Source organism: Falco rusticolus, chromosome 7 (assembly GCF_015220075.1).
Source record: "Falco rusticolus isolate bFalRus1 chromosome 7, bFalRus1.pri, whole genome shotgun sequence".
Classification (NCBI taxonomy): Eukaryota; Metazoa; Chordata; class Aves; order Falconiformes; family Falconidae; genus Falco; species Falco rusticolus.
The window spans coordinates 22,178,693-22,194,116 of record NC_051193.1 but is presented as its reverse complement, the minus strand read 5'-3'; the positions used below and the strand labels follow the sequence as shown (position 1 = coordinate 22,194,116).

At 38.1% G+C, this 15,424-nt stretch overlaps 1 protein-coding gene across 5 annotated transcripts in view; it reads right to left on the bottom strand.

Annotated features, from left to right (window-relative positions):
• Positions 1–15,424, bottom strand: part of TLN2 (talin 2) — a 202,930-nt gene that overhangs the window by 132,252 nt on the left and 55,254 nt on the right. For 4 of the 5 annotated variants that reach the window (XM_037396159.1, XM_037396157.1, XM_037396160.1 and 1 more), the window contains one exon: positions 7,494–7,576. The exons of the other annotated variant lie outside the window; for it this stretch is intronic. The gene's annotated coding sequence lies outside the window, so the exon portion shown is untranslated. The remainder of the gene's footprint in view (positions 1–7,493; positions 7,577–15,424) is intronic. 5 annotated transcript variants of the gene reach the window in all.

Here is a 15,424-nt window from a genome sequence, read left to right as displayed (position 1 = left end):
CATGAGAAAGCTAATGTACATTAATGAATGTCTGAAGGAAGCACCATAGCATTCATTGCACTCCAGCTCCAAGAGTACTCCATACCCCCAAGGTAAAAACCTCACAACTACGGGATAAGAAAGGAAGGAAATTAAAAGCTGGTGTAATCCTTATGAAAATTTCTGAACGTGTTTAAGCTTGAGGAAAACCTAAATGTCTGAAGAGACCACAATCGAGCCCCAAAGCAGCTGCTACTCCTACAACAGAGACAGAAAGGAAGAGATCATAAAACACTGCTGAATTTTTATCAGGGTGTAACAGCGTGCGCAAACATTACATGTCAATTAGATTATACTTAGCCTAGCACACTGCCAACTGCGTGCTAATCTAAGGTCAAACCTCCTCCTACATCAAATGTGCTCATGAAACAGGCTCTGGCAGTGATCTTATGGAAAAGCTCAAAGACAGCTTGGCAGGCTTCAAATGGTTGAGCCTGAATTCAGATATTCCATTATTTTTCTTAGCAAAGCCTGTTTCCAGAGGTACCTAAAACACCAGATGATTCTTGTGTCTCGTAATGATTAGCTCTCGTAAGGGTCTTAAAATGCATTACTCAGCAGAACCCAAAACCACTAGATATGTGCTATATATGGAATAAATTCTCATTCTACAGTCTCAAACTCATTCTACTCCTACACACATAGGCATACATGCATATATGAACAGATGTGTACGAACACACACAGACACACTTGCACGTACACAACTGAAAAGACAGGCTGTTAGGCTAGTGTTTGTAACAGGTACAAAATGCCTTGAATTCCAGTTGCCACTGTCACTGTGCTATCCAGAAGGGGATTAATGAGTGCATTCTCCACAGAAACAGTCCCTCCAGAAAACTCGGGCTCTTAAGTCAGAATAAAATGGTCTACCAGGCCCTCCTCCACCTCAGCTGATCATCAATGACATCGATGGAGAAAGCAGTTTAGCAGGAAAATTCATAGATCAAACAGGAACCACAAAGGAATCAACACCATCTTGGACCATTACACATCACTCCAATTTCATTCCAGTATTCTGCACTATATACTGCCTCCTCAAAGATTTAAGCCACCACCCTCTGCAATGTAGACAAAAAGACCAGAGGGCAATAAAAAAGTAGTTGCATAAAAAGGAGAGAAGCTTGTTTTCCCAGTGCAGGTGGGAAAAATAATGTGTCATCATCACTGCTTCCATTGATTGTAGACAGCAATTAAAGGGAAATCAACCTGAGATCCAATTTGCAACTACAAATATAATTTTCTACCCAAAGACATGAAGTTCCAGCTAGGGCTTCCACTTGTTTCAGCTGGGATCAACCTTTGACAGCTACCTAGGAGACACTCACCAAGTAGCCCTCTGCAAGACTAAAGATTTTTTTACTTAATGGCTATTTAGGTGGGAAAGCCGCAGATTGTCAGAAGTGCTTCTGCAGAAGTAGTCCTGCAATTCAAGCATCCGAGCTGCAAATCAGGGACAGACACTGACTTATTCTCCCTGTAGGATTTCTATTTGTGAACAGATTTTTCCATTAATATCATCTTATGCTAAGGAAGGCTACAATAAGTAGGGCAATAAGATTTCCCAGTTAGAAATTTCAGATTCACCAATGATTCTAAATACACAGCCTGAAAGTACCTCCCTCTCAGACCACATCCTTAAAGGCAAAAATCACAACAAAATGACTTCACAGCAACTTATTTAAAAGACCTAAAACCAACAGCTGAACATGTATTTTTCATTCCATTATAATTCACATTTCTCATTTCCCAGTTTCAGAGGAGAGCTCAGTGTTAAGTTCTGCAGACAACATCACACAGCCAATTGATTTAGTTTCCTTTTTTATATAATTTCTAGGGTGTTCCCAGGTCTTACTCCTGTGCCAAAACTTTCATTTTTACTGCTGACTTCCACGAGGAGTTTGAGGCACTTCCAAAATAAATCCATAAAAGTTAAGACAGAAATTAAGATGACAATTGGATAAATAACATTATAGGGGACAGCTGTGTGGGGAGGTTCATTCTTTCTATCGCTGTGTAAAACCTCGCCAGCTCCAAGTAGCTACAGAATCAGGGAATTTTGTTTGTTGTGAGATTTGGCTCAACTTGCCACCCAGCAAATGGGCCTTGTCGGGAACCAGCACTTCTCTTCTGAGAAACAGAAGACTGTTCACAAGGTCCTATGTCATATCTATCTTACATTTTCTGTTTATTTTCTTTTAAGTGTTTAAATGAGTTTTGAAAATTGTTTTTGGCTGAGAAGAACAATAAGACCAACAGAATTCCTAAACCTAAGGTGCTATTAATGTTGTGAAATATCAAGAGAGTTGTACTTGAAACTAGAGTATATTATAACATCATCCTCCTAACTTCATACTTCAAAGACACAAGGAGGGGTGTATTTCTAAATAGAAATCCATATCCATCCATCTTTATCTGATCTCATCAGGTTATCTTCTGCACACGGTGCAAAGCACACTGTTTTCTATAGCAAAAACAAAGCACAATGTATATGGACAAGAGGTTATGCCAATATTTAATAAAGATCTGTTAACTATTTTGGTGTCTACTACCACCTGAAAAGGAACAAATAAACCACAACTGTAGAAACACACAGCGTGTTCACAATCAAACTGTTAAAGAACTCAGCTTTATTTTTAAAAACATGTATGTTAGCAAAAAAGTATTAAAGCGACTGACACAGTAGATAACACGTTTAATGATACACCAACTCTCAATTTCAGAAGCACTACTTGGCTTTGATCTACTATTTGTATTTTTAGGTTTGTACATACAAACACACTGATGTTACATAAACACAGCATACCTGTATGTGCATTTATGATAGCACATATACATGTACATCCCTAAAAATCATCTTGGCTTTTAAGTCTTGCCTATCACTGAGAAAGTTTCCCATTGGAAAGGGACTGAGGCACGTACACAATTCCCTAATACGTTGTCTCATGCACCGAGTGCACTCAAGGTCAAAGCGGCCCTCCTGCTCTTCCTCCCTGCACCATCGTCACTGACTGAATGGCTGACAACTTCAGCTGTAAATTTAAAGATCTCAACAACATGCATCAAACATTTAAAATATAACCTCCTTATAGTTACTGCAGGCTCAGTATCATTAATCAACTCCAGTTGCAAAGGAATGCTCATTGGATTGCTCATATTGAATTATACATATACAGTCTGATTAATAATGCAATACTCCAAAAATCTGAAGTATTCCTATCCATGGACTAGCAGCAGAAGAATATAGAGAAAATTTTCAATGGGAAAATTTAAAGTTAAACTTCAGTACAATTGCTGATACTTGTGGCACTGGTGGTTTGGGGGTTTTTTTGAGGGGTGGGGGGACTACTACCACAGTTAATAAAAGAAATGCCATGAATCACTGATTTTTACAAGGTATTTATCTAAACATATTTAGAATTAAGCATTGTGCTAAATCTTATACTATGTACCTGGATGATGTACAGCATTCACTCAGCACTACACAATTAAACCTACACTAGAATTCTTACTCATAAACATGAGATTAATTGACCTACTTTTTCAAGCCTTCCACATCCCTCTTACTCTTACACAGAGATGTTCTGTTACAGGAAAAAAATCCTTTTATGCTGTTGTATTTTATTTGCTTGTGCAGCTCCAATCCTTTCCCTCTTAGATGCACCCTACTGTAACAACTAGGTGAGACAGGAGTGAAATGTTTTCTTGTGTAACACTTTTCTTGCCTACGACAATCATTATTTCCCAATCCACTCCATATTTCACATTAAAACATCAAAACAGATTTCTTCACAGTTTCAAGTTCTATTTACATCCTGTTCACTCAGTATAAAATATACATGTCATTTAAAATGAGGGGGAATAAAAGCACTAAAATACTGAAATTAAATATTGAAAAATCACCAAGAAAGCCAGATATTAAAATATATCTGGAAATTATCCAGCTTTAGCAGGAAGCTCAGTTTTATTGCATTCTCCTACTTGCTTATTATGTGCTGTGTCACAGCTGGTCTTCACTGGAGCGCCCGCTCCTTGAGGAAGGTGTGTTACAGCAGCTGCTGGAAGTGCAACTTCAATGTTTAAGTGACATGATTAATAACCCCTGCAAGGAACACCCTGCTTGGGTTTAGGACACTGTTCAGGAAGACTCGGATGCTGCCACGGATTTGCTTTGCCTGAACCATCTTCCCCCTGAGACTCTCCCTCCCCACCTACTCCGTCAGAACCAGCACAGGCCTTCAACAATGCCACCTTCTACTAGGTGTTCACTCAATGCTTTTCCTGAGAACGTGAAACCAAGTTTAAATTACTTAAGACTTTCTCACATTCAAGACAAAGCTTACATTTTGCTAAGCCTCAATAATCATAACACTGGAAACTTAGAGGAGTTAAGAGAAGTTAGTTATGCACTGCTATTTTAATGAAAGTTACAAGATTAAACAGAATTTTTCATTCACCCTGAAGAGAGCTAGAAAACTTGTGACCTGATTATTTATTCCCCCTAAATAACAGTATCAGTAAAAAGTTGTGATTTCTTGTTTGGATCACATACGAAAAAAGATAAAGGTGTCTCACAGAAGTTATTTTAACAATAAACCAATTTTAATGTATTTTCACTTGAGCACTTTCTTCCAGTGCTTCCAGTCAGTCATTCATAGCCTTTTGACTATTTTCATCTTTTGTCCATGTGTCCCAGAACTAAAATCGTACATATTTGCATGTTCTTGTACTTACAAACTCCACAAAGCCTTTTTTGAAAGTTTTGGTCCACAGAACAGAAGCGAATTAAAAAGCTTCCATCTTGGGGTGATGATTTTGAATATTCAAACACATGCAGTGCATGGAAATCCCCTTGATGCAGTGATAGAGGGTGGTTACTTAAAACCAGCTCACCATTGGTGACAGTGTGGTTTACGAAGACTTATTTTTTAATTGGTTAGTTTAAACCACCACCATCCATGCGTCACCATCAAAAAATCCAAACTGAACAAAACCTCAGAACGAAGGGAGCAACACTCCAGAATTCTTGTAGCACAAGACCTAACTGTGATCTGCTTGCCCTATATAACTGTAAGGGCTGCAGCAGAAGTTACATGCTGACACTCAATATTCACCCTTGGAGTAAGTCCATAAGCATTTCATGCATCACAGTATCAGTATTGCTTTAAAAGAAGTTATTCAACTAGCACAACTATTAAAATAAGAGAAATGGTAAAACATACTAAAATAAATGTGACTTCATTTTTTTCAGTTTCATAGAAGTAAACAGCATACTCTGGTGAGCTAATCCCCAAGCAAAACATGGTTTTGGTTTTGGGTGGGTTTTTTCCTTTAAGAACTAATGTTGTCTAATATGGATTAGGACATGGAGGTACATTTTCCTATAACAGTATTTTAGAATGTTTTCCCTTATGAAAGAAAAAGTAAGAACAATTCAGCACACACACTGCTTTTTTTTCTTCTCTCCTTTTTTTAAAAAGATAGGTTTTATTTTGCTTACCATCCAGTGCAAACATTTTGTTTGCCTCTGCTGCTTTACAATCTGATATGGCTTTTAACTAAATTAAGAAGCATTAAGATTTTCTTCTCAGAGAACTGCTAGCCAATCTACTCAAAAGCAACAACACAAGTAGCTTTCCAAATTCATTCCGTATTGACAAGCGAGCCACCCTATTAAAGTTGTATAAGGACAAGTTTTCCTCAACATCAAGTTTCTCATGTCTCAGTATCTGAACTACCTGATGCAGAAAAACCCCTGAATCATGGCAAAGAGGCAAAAATCAGCTTCCTTGGCCATTTTTGTGTTAGTAAATGCCAAGTAAACACATGCCATTAACTCTCAAAAAGCCTTCTAATGAATGGAATTTCTGCAAAGACAATCACATAACATTTAAAGCAGATGTAAAGACTTTTCAGAAATTTTAGCTTTTGTTTTCCTTCTAGTGTACGCATGACAAAGGCTTGAAGCATTCCTTACTATTCAGATTCTTCACTGGTGGTGATTTCACTAGTGACTATGGTTACTTTCTGCTACTACTGGGATATTGTTCCATCAGTTAACCAATATCCCATGTGAAGAAGTCACTGAATTTCCTGAGTACAAGTTTACTCTCCCACTGCTCACTTACCTACACAATGCCCAGCAGCACTGACATTGCTGACAGAAGGGAGGGAAACCCCCCATTTCTTGGGGGAATCTTTCACAGTTAAGAAACCAACAACAGTCCCAAAAGCACCTGTTTAGTCTGACAAGCAAGTAGTTACCAATCCAGTTCAATCAGTTGTACAGCCATACACAGTAAGTCTAACTACACAAAGAGATAATACTTTTTTTAGGAATTTCTAAAATCAAAAGCTAATTAAGATCTTTAGCCAGGTTATTTCATACCACAATTGATAACTGATCTGACAGCAGCATCAGTGAAATGAGGAAAACAGAGACATTGCAAAAGAGAACTTAATGCAGTGTTAGTTCTTAAAAATACAATAGTTCCAAGGGTCTTGCTGACAGGCTGGATGGATTATAAGAATGCTCTGTAAATATTTAGCTCTAGCTGGGTAATAACAAGAACAAAACAATGTAGGTAACCATCTAGCCTTCTCTTAAGATTTGCACCTATGATGAAGTGCATATCCTAAATAACTATTTACTTTTTGGTGATTTTACTTCATTTAACCTTGTACTTAGACATATCTGATATAAACTGACATGCTGCTTTAATTATAGGCTGCTTTGGAAGTTCACTGAAGACATTTTTCAAACATGGAAAATAGCAGGACAAAATTCCATTAGCGACCTTTTAGTATTACAAGCACCATTTCCAGATGAGCAGTCAAAGCCAGAGACAGGTTTAGAACAGTAATGCGTACAAGGTCAAAGTAACTCCAGAGAAGAAGAATCAGGAACAAGATTTATCAACATTTTGCCCAGAGCCAGTCTTACTGCTCTGTGACATTCTCTTCTCAAAGCATTACAGTACAGTAATGGTAATGTATCTGTGAAGTTATTCCAGCAGTGATTTTTTCTTGTTCTTTTTGTCAGCTCTCTTACATGTACTAAGATGAAACAAAGTTAAGTCATCTTCTGAGCTATTTGTTCTCATACCAATGAAAGGCATGGCCCTTTCTGCTGAGGCTTAGAGAACTCATTCATTATATGATCATATTCCCCAGTCTCCCTGGAAACTGTTTAAAAATAGTCAATAGCTGTAATGGTCAGGTTAGTCTCCTGGCTGTTAATTTCAATGTTTACTTGGAGCTTGAATATTCATGCATCGCTTTTCTTTTTCAGCTTGATTTCTCTCCTCACAAACACAGCCACAGCTGTATACTTTTCATGCATTCTCTAAAGAAAACATTACACTAATACATCAGGCAGCAAACAAAAGTTTTTAATTACTGTAGGATTTTTATGTCATTATATGCATAACAAAGAAAATTAAACAGAACCTTACCTCAAAATTAAACTTCATTTAATAGAAAATAAGCCTGTCTGGAAGTGCTGCTTGACCATGTGGAATGCTTCCAGTAACCAGGTCTGTAACACAAGATACAAACAAGTTACTTCCTTATCCCCAGTCCCTTAATTTCTGGTTTTAAAGTACCTTCTGCCAACACACTGGAAAGGAAGCAACTCAGGAAGTTATAAGTTTCCTTTTCTTTTTGGGAGCGGGAATTTGCATTGCCAAAGAGAATAGCTTTATGTTCAAGAAAATAAAATTCAATCCAGGCTTCCACATCACTCACTCTTAAAAGCTCATAATAAATGAACTCTGAGTATACCTTGAAATTGTCTAGTCACTTGACAAAATACTTGCAGCACAAATCTGGGTGTAAACAGAAATTAAATAAACACATTGACCTCTCAAAGATGTCCACTTTGCATTAACTGTGCCTTTCTGTGCTTTATGGTCTCTGTGTGGAGCAACTTGGTAGAAAACAGCACAGCACAAGCCTCTCTGGGCAATTTCCCTTCACAATGATCTCCCTTCCGAGAGTATGATTGCACAAAAATAGATTTAATAACTCTGGTTTGCTTTTAAAAGATGACAGAACTCTATTTCAAGGTATTGGTTGTTTTGAGGAGGTGGGCTTTGTTGTTTGGGTGGTTTTATGCTTTGTTTTTTAGACTTTGTTTTCTTTATGATTCTTAGGATCATTTGTTAGCTTTTACTCCAAACAAAAGCCAATATAGCACACAGGTTTAATACTCATCTCCTGAGGATGGGCAAATCAGTTTGAACATCAAAATAAATTGCAATTTATTTTGATAAACTGCAATCAGCTCCCACTCCACCCTCCCTGACCCCCACAGAAAAAAACACCACCTTCTCTTCCATCACCTCAAAGTTTAAAAGACCGATCATTTTTCCAGGCACAGTAATACACCTGGGTAAACAGAAGATGGCCTAGATCTTCCTGCTAGCAAGGTCCTGTGTACGCTCCTTGCACACAGGCTGGTTATGGAAGGCTTCTATCCCACTTTGAGATCTCTTGGAGCACTCCCTTACTGCAACTAAAAAATTCAGGTGAAGTTCTGATCCACAACAGCTATCCAAATTCGAAACTAGTTTATGTATTCATTTAGAAAGACCAGGAAGTTAAAGAATGAAGTCACACATGTACACAGCTACAGAAGAAGGAATGCCTCTTAGCTGAGAAACGCCTACAGCAACAAAAGAATTCTCGTAAATTTTCACCAATCAAAGCTGGCAAAAAGATTTCTGATAGAATAAATTCATCAGGATGTTTTTCAGGTCTGGGTTCATTATGAAAGTGATTTTTTTTCCTTTAAGTGGACTTTTAAGCAACATCAGCTCTATGCTGACACAACTATTAACTGCAGGTTAACAGATTTACTGCAGGTCAGAGTAAATGCAGTCTACGTTAGGACAATTATTTCAGCAACCAATGCATCACCTCCATTGAAACTGGCATTGTAGTAGTATGATACCTTGAAATTTAGACCCCTAATCCATATTCATTCAAATTTTCAACATCTACCATGTCTCCAGTAATGCACAAATAATGTACAATTAATTTTAATTAAAAGGTGTGCCACCACCCTGCATTTTCTGATAAGTTTAAGGTCAGGATAAAAGCAAGTTCAGTGCACAGAATGCATATCTAATGCATTCCCTTAGGCGGCTGTACCAGCGTATGGGCATTTATCCGTAATGCACACATTTGTATTACAGTAACATGCCCAAGTCCTGTTCAGTACAGCCCATGAACTCACCAGCCCTTCTGCTTCCTGGAAACTACTATTTAACGTCTCCATACTTGCACATATTTTAAAATTCTAAAATTTGTTTCAAATGCGATTGTGAGATATGTCAGTCACTTGCAACATTGATACCTTTCTTCATTTTCAGTCCTTTGTTGACAAAGGTGTCAGAAGCCCTTTCAAATCCCCAAGTTCTGAGAGCACCAAGCACTAGGCTGGAAGCATTTTCACCTCTGCTCAGAGCCTTCGTCAATTAAGGTTGACACTATACAAGTCCAAAGGTTTGTATAAAAAAAAAAAAAAAAGCGTGTCTGAAGAACGTACCACAACAAGGGGACAACAGAATCTGATGCAGCAGAGAATGAAGTGACCACGCCAATATGCTTCTTTCTTGTCACACCCACATAAGGCCCCCACATAAATCTTCCAATTCAATAACTGCCATTCGTTTAGCATCATTGTGATATAAATGGTTGGGAAACTGCTTTGAAATCTGCTCTTTTCAGATAGAGTTCAATAACAGAATTGTGCTTTTAAAAAAAAATTAAAAATGGATCTTGTTTTCAACCTATAAACCAAATATGGTGAACTAGAAATTTATTTTTTGTAGTGTGCCAGGAGGGTCTATCTACTCATGTAAATGTTTATTCAGAAATGTGACTGGGAAGGAAAGAGGTGAAAGAACCACACTCCTAACATTTTACATCAAGGGAAGGAACAAACAATGCATATGCACATACTACCAGAGCAACCTAATGGGTAGAATACCATGTTTCAAAATCACAATTTCATTTAAAATAGCAGATTTTCAGTTATCTGAATATTTAACAGTGAAACACTGAATGTATCTTGTGGAGTCTGAGAAAAACAAAACTTGCTTATACTCTGACATTTTAAGACTAGCTTGAACAAACGTGACTGTGGAAAGAACATTCCTTTTTCAACTGGGTTAATTACTGCTGAAGTAGCCGTCTATTTTTTTACTTACCAATGGGAGCTAAAGAGAGCCTAAAAACTAGTCACCACTGTTTGTTTATTCTATTGTCCTCCCTTCCTGGAATGCAGTCAGAGTGGAACTGGCTGCCCAAAAGCCCAGTCAGCAAACCAGCAGTCCGAGCCCTGCATTTCTTTACAGCACCAGCCTACCTACTAACCTGCTTAACCTATTGTAGGGCAGGAGCAACGAGTGCATAAAGCACCTAATTCTGGAAGTTTACACAAAATCCAACAGAGCTTTCTGAATATTTGATGTATTTTTAAGCATAAGCCCCCTGACCCCTCCCCTTCTTTTTTTCTTAGCTGTAGCCACATTTCTATGAAGTGTTTTTGCTTCAGGTGCTAGTGATGTTGTTTATAGAACAACAAGACTGAATAAAGAAAAGTGCTGATGTAGAATATGCTTTCTTAATCCCACTGCAGAATTCTACAACTGTGAATTAGAGGTAAACTACAGTTTTGCACTTTATAGGTATTTCCTAGGTACTCTGCATTCTCAAAAGTCTTGGTGATAATGTAGTTTAGTTCAGTAGCATTTGCACCACAGACTCACTGAGGCTACAAGGATAAATTCCTGAATCTTCTTATACCACAACTTTTGAATGCGGAAAATATTTCTGCCCACATATTTACTCTGGATTTTTGTGCGTTTTCCTATACTGGGTTTTGTGGTTTTTTAAATTTATTTTTTAGGAGGTTTTTTATTGTGTTGTTTTGGGTTTTTTCTTATTGTTGTTAGCCAAGCATTGCTCTAAAAACCAAAATCAAATCAAAATACGTGGTCCATTATGTAAAGCATGGAGTCATTTTAACCCTGTTGGCATTCTCAACCACATTACTGTATCAACCCTGCTAAACAAATCTGCTAATAGCTTAGTATTCTGAGCTATAAACAGGGGAACAGTCCCGTCCCCGCAAGACATTTGGAAGTTTAGTCCTATGATGTATGTTCCGTGCTTCAGAACTTATGTTCCTTGCACACAATAAAGGCATTACATGGCCATTTTTAGCTGGTACTAATTTAGATGTTCTGTAGTGTGTGACTTCTTTCAGTTCTTAGTTCCTTCACCTACCTGTCTTTTTTTATTATTTTCTTAAAACACTACAAGACAGTAAATAATTACAAGTATATGAACAATGCAATATTATCAGGCACAGATGTTTTCAGCATCATCTTCAGAGGCTGAATCCCTGCTACAATTCCCATCCCTATAAAAAAAGTCTGGTTTAAGGACAGGGTGGAGAAACATGGTCTATGCAGCCACTCACAGGACACTGCAAAGAACATTCAGCACGACCTGATACAGTTCCCAAACTATATCCAAAAGCAGATTCCCACTTCCCTTCAAAGCTCTTCTCCGTAACTTACTACTATGATTACTTTGCATCCTGAATCTAGATTTCAGCTCAGTATACCAAGAAGACCCATAGGAATACAGCTTCTATCCTCCTTTTAAATGTTTCCTTCATTCTCTTCTTCGGACATCTCTCTAATCCCCGATCAGCACAAGAAGATACATTCTGTAGAACAACATTCTGAGAACAAGCTCACACTGCTACACGTGCTCAGGTGGGAGGGTCTGCAACAAGCTTAGGTGGGACACGCTGCACTCGATGGGAGCGTTTAATGATATTGCAGAGTTTGCAATGGAATTGCTTTCAGCCAGCTCTGTACAACAAACAGGCAGCCCAGGAGGTGAAGCAGGAAGCATCTTCACTGCGCAAAATGACCTGCTGACCGCTACAGATCAGTTGCTATGGTCTAACATAAGAACTATAGCTGCAGCACAGAAAAGATGGCTTCAGAGTGTGCTAGTACAAACACAATTTAAGTAAGGCATGTGAATATATCAGAGGAATAACTGGTAAAACCTAACTCTGTTACATTTGATGTAACACTTGATATGATTTCTACCTTTATGGACAAGGATCTTCACCACTTTATATAAAAACCACACACATATGGATGTTAAAGAAGAATCATTCAACAGTTTGCTTTGCTAAGAAGGCTGCAACCAGGCTTCTAGACCTCAATTCCTTATTCTTATTTGTGTAAAAAGGTTGAGTTACCTTCTGCTGGCAACTGTAGCATTCATGCAACAACATCAGGCCTACCAATAACAAGATTATAAAATGTTAAGAAAAAAATATTACAAACTTAAGTCAGTTCAAATTTTAACTGACTATTTGGAAGCACCACATAAAATGCATCTCAGGATGTGTTTCAAGACTAAGGTGGTATCCAGCTCAATAGTGCTGGGAGGCATCTTAAGTGAAGAAATGGTGGGGTAAGACACCACCAAAAATATAATTGAAAGCTACAGTCTGAACGGTTACAGCCATAACCAGAGTAAAACTGAGGTGACATAGGACTTTACTTATCAAACTGACATTAAAAACCAACAGTAACGTTTTTGTGTAGTAGCTCAATACAGGATTTTTCACAACCAAAGCAATCACTGGCATTTACATTAAATATTCTTGTAACCAACAACTGTATTTTTGCAGGTGATTTCTGAGGACAGATATGCTACCTCCCCCTAAAGCATGGCATAACACATGCGGAACCAGATGGATTAGCAACACACTGAGTTTGTACACCTCAGGTAAACCCACATGCTAACTTTCTCAAGGACAGACTGGCTCAACTAGGGTAAGTAACACAGCAGCAACTGCCAGGAATCAGGGGTACCCAGTGGGGCATTCCAAGGTCAAGAACGGGGGTTTAAAAGCCCATCACAGAAATGCCACCAAAGACAGTCATGCTCTTCTGTATACCGTGAACCATTACTGACAGACTCTAACAAACAGCTAACAGAAACCTTCGTCTGACACTACTTGAAGAAGCTCTCATTATAAAAAAATTCAAGGTGGTTTGTATTAGGCTTTAATCTAGGTAACTTCATTACCAAAAGCCATTATGATAAAGGTTTAATATTTTACATAAATGTTCCTCTAAGATACTGTAACGACACTAACCATGAAACACTGAACAATCATACCTCAACCATTACTACACTCCTCTTGGTCAGTGAGGAAAAGTTACTACATTACGAGACTAAAGCTTCTGTTATGCCCACAGGCAGGTTTCAGCTACCGATTTTTTCAAATTTTATGCACTGCACTACCTTGAAACCAGCAAGCTTTCCCAGCTGCAGAAGGCAAACAGAAGAACACTGCACATAAATCCAGAAATTCTGCATTTAGTTTCATCACAGTAACTTGCTCAACAACACCCACATGCTTTGCTAGTATGCTTATATTTGTGAAGGTTAAACACAGGCTATGAAGGGGAAAAAAGCCCAGTAACCACCCTACACCTCAAAATGGCTCCTGCAAGTAAATGAGTTTTTAGTAGTATGATTAGAAACACAAAATTTACCTTTGAACATAAAATGAAGTTTTAATTAACTTCTTTTTTCCCCAGCAGAGTATTGCAAGAAGCATTCATTATAGTAAAAAATCCATTTCAGAAAGCAGAACAAACCGATATGCGATGTCGTTTCTTGCCCTTCCACCACACCAGACACATACGATATATCATTTATACTTTAGGTTTGAGGAACTACCATTTATCAGATCATATCCAGACTGCCCCCCTCTCCCCAGGTAACACGCCACTCAGGTTGTCTCTGCTCCAAACCATCCAACACTCCTGGGCCTTTTTGCCTGCCATCTATGAGTTCAACTAGGTGAACTGTTCAAAATAACCAAACCAACCTGTTCTTTATTGACTGTAATCAGCAACATCTACCACATAGATGAATTCTGATCATTTATGAAATATCTGACCAGAGGTAAACTAACTGGAACAAGGCACTCGGCATCTAGGCAAATGTGACTAGCCCCCAGGTGAAACTATACTCTCAAATGCAATTCTTTCCTTACACTTATTCCTTAAAAATTGTGAATTTTATGAAAATGGTGCCTCAGTATGAGCTGAAGCATTCCAGTTAGACTTTCTTCCTTTCTACCTCACAGGTGGTGGGAGCTCAGCCCTGCACTGGTCTGCCAAAAGTCAGCTTTCGACCTCTACGGATCTATTACTGCTTCACTCTATCAGATTTTAACTACGGTTTTGCAGCTTCTAATTGTTAATCTTTACAGCATCCTCCACATATAGTATGATAGTTTTGAGGAGGTATGAAAAAGGCACAACAGCTAAGTTTGCAACGTAAGAGGAGAGTACAGCATTAATTTCTTCTCAAGACTGCATGCTTGTATCTAGCAGAAAAATCAGTTGAAGTCAACTATGCTGTATTTTCAAAATCATGTAAAGCTCAGCCTCTTAACGTAGATCTGAGATAACTTTCTGTGATTAATATAAGAGATATTACTGTGTATTCATGAATTTCAAGGTTTTGTTCAGGCAAATACTACCCTCCTCCTGTTCGGGGCTCATCAAGAGCAGCAGATAGTTTTCCACAAAGGAGCAGGTATTAAACTCTAATCTGAACTCCCACTTCCTCTCTAGGTAAGTTAGGAAAGAAGTTTCAGTTTTGTTGTCTAGTAGAAAGACAAAATCTGTTTAATATGAATTGCTTTTCTTTTTAAGGTAGGCAAAGAAGGTTTACCAAAAGTTAAATGGTTAATAATAGCAATAATAGTAATAGCAATAATAGTAATAATAAAACAAAAAAAAAAAGTTGTTGTTGTCATTACTACTACTACAGAAAAAGCTACCGCAAATATTCAAATATTCACATTCAGTCATGCTTGGTAATTCTTTGAAACATGTTTGCCCGGAACAGTATGTCATCCTGGCATCAAATCGGAATGCCTTTCCTTTGATGACAGAAGGCAAGTTTGACTGATTCACAGGAGTGATCCCAAGTACCAGGCAGTCATGCTTTACTGCCCTCCTAAGAAACCACGCACTAGAAAGGTGCCACATGTCAAACCCACCGATCCTTCTGTCATGATGTGAATGACACTCACCCTCTGCGTGCTACTACAAGAAGTGCACAGAGAATAACAAGTATCAGCCACTACTAAGTATGCCAGACATGCCACGTCTGCAAGGAGTTAACTAGTCATCATAATGGTTCTTCATTATGATTAAATCTCTGGCTCTAGTTTGAGCATAGAATATAGTCTTTTAAAAACAGAGCTGAATACATAATTTTTCAATCATGTGATACAACACATAGTAATTGAAAATGA